The sequence below is a fragment of the Cololabis saira genome, chromosome 20, assembly GCF_033807715.1.
Source record: "Cololabis saira isolate AMF1-May2022 chromosome 20, fColSai1.1, whole genome shotgun sequence".
In the NCBI taxonomy this organism is placed as follows: Eukaryota; Metazoa; Chordata; class Actinopteri; order Beloniformes; family Belonidae; genus Cololabis; species Cololabis saira.
In genome coordinates this window covers 2444833-2454825 of record NC_084606.1, presented here as the reverse complement: position 1 = coordinate 2454825, position 9993 = coordinate 2444833, and positions in this window count along the sequence as shown.

Below are 9993 nucleotides of genomic sequence, written 5' to 3'. Positions count from 1 at the left end.
TTACTGGAACATTACTGGAACATTACTAGAACATTAGTGGAACATTACTGGAACATTACTAGAACATTAGTGGAACATTACTAGAACATTACTGGATCATTAGTGGAACATTACTAGAACATTACTGGAACATTACTGGAACATTACTAGAACATTAGTGGAACATTACTGGAACATTACTAGAACATTAGTGGAACATTAGTGGAACATTAGTGGAACATTACTGGATCATTAGTGGAACATTACTGGATCATTAGTGGAAAATTAGTGGAACATTACTGGAACTTTAGTGGAACATTACTGGAACATTACTGGAACATTACTAGAACATTAGTGGAACATTACTGGAACATTACTAGAACATTAGTGGAACATTAGTGGAACATTAGTGGAACATTAGTGGAACATTAGTGGAACTTTAGTGGAACATTAGTGGAACATTACTGGAACATTAGTGGAACAATAGTGGAACATTAGTGGAATATTAGTGGAACATTACTGGAACATTAGTGGAACATTACTGGAACATTACTGGAACATTAGTGGAACTTTAGTGGAACATTAGTGGAACATTACTAGAACATTAGTGGAACATTAGTGGAACATTAGTGGAACTTTAGTGGAACATTACTGGAACATTACTAGAACATTAGTGGAACATTAGTGGAACATTAGTGGAACTTTAGTGGAACATTAGTGGAACATTACTGGAACATTAGTGGAACATTAGTGGAACATTAGTGGATCATTAGTGGAACATTAGTGGAACATTACTAGAACATTACTGGAACATTAGTGGAACATTAGTGGAACTTTAGTGGAACATTACTAGAACATTACTAGAACATTAGTGGAACATTAGTGGATCATTAGTGGAACATTACTGGAACATTACTGGAATATTACTGGAACATTAGTGGAACATTACTGGAACATTAGTGGAACTTTAGTGGAACATTACTAGAACATTACTAGAACATTAGTGGAACATTAGTGGATCATTAGTGGAACATTACTGGAACATTAGTGGAACATTAGTGGAACATTAGTGGATCATTAGTGGAACATTACAGGAACATTACTGGAACATTAGTGGAACATTACTGGAACATTACTGGAACATTAGTGGAACTTTAGTGGAACATTAGTGGAACATTACTAGAACATTAGTGGAACATTAGTGGAACATTAGTGGAACTTTAGTGGAACATTACTAGAACATTACTAGAACATTAGTGGAACATTAGTGGATCATTAGTGGAACATTACTGGAACATTAGTGGAACATTAGTGGAACATTAGTGGAACATTACTGGAACATTACTAGAACATTAGTGGAACATTACTGGAACATTAGTGGAACATTAGTGGAACATTACTGGAACATTAGTGGAACATTAGTGGAACATTAGTGGAACATTACTGGAACATTAGTGGAACATTAGTGGAACATTACTGGAACATTACTGGAACATTACTGGAACATTAGTGGAACATTACTGGAACATTACTGGAACATTACTAGAACATTACTGGATCATTAGTGGAACATTAGTGGAACATTACTGGAACATTACTGGAACATTAGTGGAACATTAGTGGAACATTACTGGAACATTAGTGGAACATTACTGGAACATTAGTGGAAGATCACTGGAACATCAGTGGAACATTAGAGGAACATTAGTGGAACATTAGTGGAACATTAGTGGAACATTAGTGGAACATTAGTGGAACATTACTGGAACATTACTGGAACATTAGTGGAACATTACTGGAACATTACTGGAACATTAGTGGAACATTAGTGGAACATTACTGGAACATTAGTGGAACATTAGGGGAACATTACTGGATCATTAGTGGAACATTAGTGGAACATTACTGGAACATTACTGGAACATTAGTGGAACATTAGCGGAACATTAGTGGAACATTAGTGGAACATTACTGGAACATTACTAGAACATTACTGGAACATTAGTGGAACATTAGTGGAACATTACTGGAACATTACTAGAACATTACTGGAACATTAGTGGAACATTACTGGAACATTACTGGAACATTACTGGAACATTAGTGGAACATTACTGGAACATTAGTGGAACATTAGTGGAACATTAGTGGAACATTACTGGAACATCACTGGAACATTAGTGGAACAATAGTGGAACAGTAGTGGAACATTACTGGAACATTAGTGGAACATTAGTGGAACATTAGTGGAACATTAGTGGAACATCACTGGAACATTACTGGAACATTAGTGGAACATTACTAGAACATTACTGGAACATTACTGGAACATTACTAGAACATTAGTGGAACATTACTGGAACATTACTAGAACATTAGTGGAACATTACTAGAACATTACTGGATCATTAGTGGAACATTACTAGAACATTACTGGAACATTACTGGAACATTACTAGAACATTAGTGGAACATTACTGGAACATTACTAGAACATTAGTGGAACATTAGTGGAACATTAGTGGAACATTACTGGATCATTAGTGGAACATTACTGGATCATTAGTGGAACATTAGTGGAACATTACTGGAACTTTAGTGGAACATTACTGGAACATTACTGGAACATTACTAGAACATTAGTGGAACATTAGTGGAACATTACTGGAACATTAGTGGAACATTAGTGGAACATTACTGGAACATTAGTGGAACATTAGTGGAACATTACTGGAACATTACTGGAACATTACTGGAACATTAGTGGAACATTACTGGAACATTACTGGAACATTACTAGAACATTACTGGATCATTAGTGGAACATTAGTGGAACATTACTGGAACATTACTGGAACATTAGTGGAACATTAGTGGAACATTACTGGAACATTAGTGGAACATTACTGGAACATTAGTGGAACATCACTGGAACATTAGTGGAACATTAGAGGAACATTAGTGGAACATTAGTGGAACATTAGTGGAACATTAGTGGAACATTACTGGAACATTACTGGAACATTAGTGGAACATTACTGGAACATTACTGGAACATTAGTGGAACATTAGTGGAACATTACTGGAACATTAGTGGAACATTAGTGGAACATTACTGGATCATTAGTGGAACATTAGTGGAACATTACTGGAACATTACTGGAACATAACTGGAACATTAGTGGAACATTAGTGGAACATTAGTGGAACATCACTGGAACATTACTGGGACATAACTGGAACATTAGTGGAACATTAGTGGAACATTAGTGGAACATTAGTGGAACATAACTGGAACATTAGTGGAACATCAGTGGAACATTAGTGGAACATAACTGGAACATTAGTGGAACATCAGTGGAACATTAGTGGAACATTAGTGGAACATTTGTGGAACATTAGTGGAACATAACTGGAACATTAGTGGAACATTACTGGAACATTAGTGGAACATTAGTGGAACATTACTGGAACATTAGTGGAACATTAGTGGAACATTAGTGGAACATTTGTGGAACATTAGTGGAACATAACTGGAACATTAGTGGAACATAACTGGAACATTAGTGGAACATAACTGGAACATTACTGGAACATTAGTGGAACATTAGTGGAACATTAGTGTACATTACTGGAACATTAGTGGAACATTAATGGAACATCACTGGAACATTACTGGAACATTAGTGGAACATAACTGGAACATTAGTGGAACATTAGTGGAACATTACTGGAACATTAGTGGAACATTACTGGAACATTAGTGGAACATTAGTGTACATTACTGGAACATTAGTGGAACATTAATGGAACATCACTGGAACATTACTGGAACATTAGTGGAACATAACTGGAACATTAGTGGAACATTAGTGGAACATTACTGGAACATTAGTGGAACATTACTGGAACATTAGTGGAACATTACTGGAACATTAGTGGAACATTAGTGTACATTACTGGAACATTAGTGGAACATTAATGGAACATCACTGGAACATTAGTGGAACATTAGTAGAACATTAGTGGAACATTAGTAGAACATTAGTGGAACATTAGTGGAACATTAGTGGAACATTACTGGAACATTACTGGAACATCACTGGAACATTAGTGGAACATTACTGGAACATTAGTGGAACATTACTGGAACATTAGTGGAACATTAGTAGAACATTAGTGGAACATTAGTGGAACATTAGTGGAACATTACTGGAACATTACTGGAACATAACTGGAACATTAGTGGAACATTAGTGGAACATTACTGGAACATTACTGGAACATTAGTGGAACATAACTGGAACATTACTGGAACATTAGTGGAACATTAGTGGAACATTAGTGTACATTACTGGAACATTAGTGGAACATTAATGGAACATCACTGGAACATTACTGGAACATTAGTGGAACATAACTGGAACATTAGTGGAACATTAGTGGAACATTACTGGAACATTAGTGGAACATTACTGGAACATTAGTGGAACATTAGTGTACATTACTGGAACATTAGTGGAACATTAATGGAACATCACTGGAACATTACTGGAACATTAGTGGAACATAACTGGAACATTAGTGGAACATTAGTGGAACATTACTGGAACATTACTGGAACATTAGTGGAACATTAGTGGAACATTAGTGGAACATTAGTAGAACATTAGTGGAACATTAGTGGAACATTAGTGGAACATTACTGGAACATTAGTGGAACATTAGTGGAACATTAGTGGAACATTACTGGAACATTAGTGGAACATTAGTGGAACATTACTGGAACATTAGTGGAACATCACTGGAACATTAGTGGAACATTACTGGAACATTAGTGGAACATTAATGGAACATCACTGGAACATCACTGGAACATTAGTGGAACATTACTGGAACATTAGTGGAACATTAGTGGAACATTAGTGGAACATTACTGGAACATTAGTGGAACATCACTGGAACATTAGTGGAACATTACTGGAACATTAGTGGAACATTAGTGGAACATTAGTGGAACATTAGTAGAACATTAGTGGAACATTAGTGGGACATTAGTGGAACATTACTGGAACATTAGTGGAACATTACTGGAACATTAGTGGAACATTACTGGAACATTAGTGGAACATCACTGGAACATTAGTGGAACATCTTCCATCATCCATCCATTCTAGAACACTAGCTGGTTCTTTGTTAGCTGTTGCTAGGCAACAACACGGCTCCCCGTCGTCATGACGACCGTCTTCCTCCCTGTTTCTGTGTCTGATAGAAACACCATTACACACACACACACACACACACACACACACACACACACACACACACACACACACACACACACACACACACACACACACACACACACACACACACTTTCATCTTGTGGAAAATCTGACACAAACACCAGAAAACAGATTGTTCTTTCTTCACACACACATAAACACACACAAATATACACACATAAATACACAGAGACACACACATATATATATATATATACACACACACACACACACACACACACACACACACACACACACACACACACACACACACACACACACACACACACACAGGGATCATTATTAGCTTCACACCAATGATGCAACCACTTGACATCTCTCCGGTGTGTGTGTGTGTGTGTGTGTGTGTGTGTGTGTGTGTGTGTGTGTGTGTGTGTGTGTGTGTGTGTGTGTGTGTGTGTGTGTGTATGTGTATGTGTGTGTGTGTGTGTGTGTGTGTGTGTGTGTATCTGAAATGCTGTATTATAATGCAGAACATGACGAGTCGTGCAGACGTTCCTTCCTCCTTCACCGAGGAGGAAACACTAACCCTCAATTCAGAATTAATATTTCCATGTAAACTCCAAGGACGAATAAACTAGTAAATAAAATAAAATATATGTAATAAATAATAAATATAAATAAATAGAAAAAGTATTCGGAATTATTCATAATTCTTTTTGATTTTGTTTAATGACTGTCTGTTTGTATTCTTTTTTGATGTTTTGTGTAATTGTTTTTTGTTTTTACAATTATTTTATGCTCTAAATAAATATTTCAATTCAAATTAAATTCAAATTGAGGGTTAATATTTCCATCCTTTTAAACATTTACTGAGTTTCTATGGAGGATTTTTTGTGCCAAAATTAAATAAATAAATACATAATTAATTAATTAAAATGGGAATGAAATATATAATTAATTAATTAAATGTGTCATTCATTCATTAAAATTAGAATGAAATATGTCATTAATTAATTAAAATACAATTCATTTTAAGTAAAAATATATATTTATTATTTCAGCATTTAATTAATTAATGACACATTTAATTAATGATTTCGTGTTGCGTGTGAATCATGAAATGTAAAACTGCATTTAATTAATTAATTACACATTTAATTAATTAATTATATATTTCATTCCCATTTTAATTAGTTAATGATGTATTTATTTATTTAATTTTGGCACAAAAAAATCCTCCATAAGTTTCAACTGTGTGTCTTTGGAAACATTATTGTAGCATAACAGATTCTGTTTTACCTCACCTTTATAAAGCAGGAAGCAATTATTTAATTTTACAATTTTGTGACTCAGGAATGGTTAAACCATAATTAAGTTGAGACAATAAAAAATAACTGTTCAGCTGATATAATGATCCTCAGCTGATTTACCGTATTGGCCTGAATATAAGACGGTGTTTTTTGCATTGAAATGTCTGAAAAAGTGGGGGTCGTCTTACATTCGGGGTCTAGACGTTATACCCATTCACAACACTAGATGGAGCCAGATATCTTTAAAGCGAATGCTGAATTTAACTCCCCAGGCCAAAGGGAACCCCTGTCACGAAGAAAAAAAATAAAAAATAGTATAAGAAAGAAAAGAGAACAAAATAAGAGAAGAGATAACAGAAAGTGGAGAAATGTAGCGACAATCTGGAGAAAAGAGGGCGGAAGTTCAGCAGGTGAACCGGCAGCTGAGGAGAAGTTATGATGCAAACTTCAAGATAATGATCTGAATGAGGCAAAATAACAGGCTTTTTCTCTCCAATATATTGTTATAATCATTTGTTTTTGATGTACTGTAATTATTTTCTGTATAAAAATTGAATTTGGTGTTCAAAAAGTCTTTTTTCAAACTTGAGTCTTGAAAAAGAGGGGGTCTTATAATCAGGGTCGTCTTATATTCAGGACAATACGGTAATGATCCTCAGCTGTGATTTAATGATCCTCAGCTGTGATATAATGATCCTCAGCTGTGATATAATGATCCTCAGCTGTGATATAATGATCCTCAGCTGATATAATGATCCTCAGCTGTGATATAATGATCCTCAGCTGTGATATAATCATCCTCAATTGTGATTTAATGAGCGTATACCACGGTCTGTCCTGATGACTTGCATTTTCTCCCTGCCATATTGAGGGTGAATTAGTTATTTCCGTCACAAATACGTTTTAAATCAAGACTCGTGACTCTCCTGAAACTGAACTGTCTTTTAATGAAGATCTACAGAAACTTGTGCGTCGTCCAGCAAGAGAAACACGACAGAAATGTTCGTTTTTTCCAGAGACGAAAACGTCTGAACGTCTAGAATCACTGAGCATGCCGACCCACAAACACGGAGGTGGACGGTTCTGGTCTGTCCGGGTCCCTTTGGTCCCAGAGTTCAGTTGGGCGGGGGCCCCCAGGGGTCCTAAAGGTGGTCCCCAGGGCCCCCCCTTGAGCCCCGTTGGTCACCACATGGAACAAGATGGTTTAAGAAACAGAGAAACTGGTCCCAGGTATTTGTATGGGGCAGAATTTCACACTGTTGGTGGGAGGAGGTTAAAAAAAAATTCAATTCAATTCTTTTTTCGGAGTCACGTATCTTTCTCATACTTGCACGTAGAAATGTCATTCAAACTTCAAAACGGAGGAAAACTTCTCTTCTCTCTCCAAACCCCTAACCGTTTTTTCCTAAAATGTACACTTTTCAAGATATGAGCGCTCAAGCGAGGACTGGAGATCACTTTTTTGTCAAATCTAGAGTGAAGTTTTAATTTTTCAGAGTGAGAGAAACATTCAAAAAATGACCATAATTTTTATTTGTAACTCGAGCTCACGGCCAAACCATAAAAGCTGGACAAATAATTTTTGGTCAGAATGTAGACATAGGAGTTGGGATTCATAAAATGTGACTTTGACAGGCGGGGTATGCACAAAATTTAAACGGGGGGGCTAACAGCCACGCAAATTCCTTCCTCTGTCTCCATTGACTGCAATGTAAACAAAAGTTTTCTTCAAAAAAATCTCACTTTGTTTTCGACAAAATACACTTCTGTTAAATAAAAGACAGAAGTTACAAACTTTTAAGAGCCGCCTTTTTTCATGCAGCTGCAAAAAAACACCATGAAGGTTCCGGGTTCCGAGTCCGAGGTTCCCGGTCCGAGTCCGAGTCGTACATAAAACCAACTGGAAGTGCGACGGCGCCCTGAGAACGTACGACTGAAGTCCAGACCAGAAGACCGGGAGGGGGGACCCGGGTCCAGACCGGGTCCACACCGGGTCCAGACCGGGTCCAGACCGGGTCCACAACGGGTCCAGACCGGGTCCAGACCGGGTCCAGACCGGGTCCAGACCTGAAGGTCCGTCGGGTTCTTCAGAGTTCTTGAGGAGGAGGTAGAAACGGAGGAGACGGGTAACAGTGACGTGGTAGTTGTCGTCCTGCAGGACTGAAGGGGGTCTCGGTATTCCTGGTCCAGACCCGGTCCTTGTCCAGGTCCTGGTCCAGTTTTGGTCAAACTGAGATGCGGTTTGGGGTCCTGAAGGTTCCTGGTTTGGCTACAATGGGGGTGGCGGTTGGGAGGGAGGACTGGGAGGAACGGGGGGCGTGTTGAGCCGCATTTTGTAATAAACGTCCAAAATGTAATAACTTTTTCATTTCATTTCGTAATAAAGCCCCATTTTATAATACATTTTGCCAAATGATGTAATAAGTTATTTGCATTTTGAGAAGATCATTATAAAATGCACTTGCAACTTTTTTATTTTCTAGGAAATGTAATAACATGGTGCATTATGTAATAATACCTATTATTGTTGTTTGTTTAACAATGAATTTATACAAGAGTGACTTTTGTTGTTTTTTATGCAATTTCCCTCAGAGCTATGTAGCCAATAAATCTATCTAAAAAACTCCAAATATAACTTTAGTTTCCTATTTTAAGTTTGGAATTAGATCGGCCAATAACAAACAAATAAACTCTGCTTTAGAATTGTTATTACATAATGCACCATGTTATTACATTTTCTAGAGAATAAAAAAGTTGAAAGTGCATTTTTTAATAATCTTCTCAAAATGTAATAACTTATTACATAATGCGGCAAAATGTATTACAAAATGCGTTGGGGTAGTTTATTACAAAATGCGGCTTTATTACAAAATGAAATGACAAATTTATTACATTTTGGACGTTTATTGCAAAATGCGGCTCAACAGGGCGGTTCCATCACAGGGGGGGTCTAGGTTAAGCTATGCTAGGCTATGCTAGGCTATTCTAGGCTAGGCTAGGCTATGCTAGGCTATTCTAGGATAGGCTAGGCTAGGCTATGCTAGGCTATGCTAGGCTAAGCTATGCTAGGCTAGGTTATGCTAGGCTAGGTTAGGCTATGCTAGGCTATGCTAGGCTATTCTAGGCTAGACTATGCTAGGCTATTCTAGGCTAGGCTAGGCTATGCTAGGCTATTCTAGGCTAGGCTAGGCTATGCTAGGCTATGCTAGGCTATTCTAGGCTAGGCTAGGCTATTCTATTCTAGGCTAGGCTAGGCTATTCTAGGCTAGGCTAGGTTAGGCTAGGCTATTCTAGGCTAAGCTATGCTAGGCTAGGCTAGGCTAGGCTAGGCTCCGGTCCTAGACCGGACCAAAGAAACCCTCCCGGGAGGGTCCGGGGTCCAGATCTGGTCACCATCTGAGTCCACATCCCAGCGGTCCAGGACCAGCTACTGGTTTTTGGTCCAGGACCAGCTA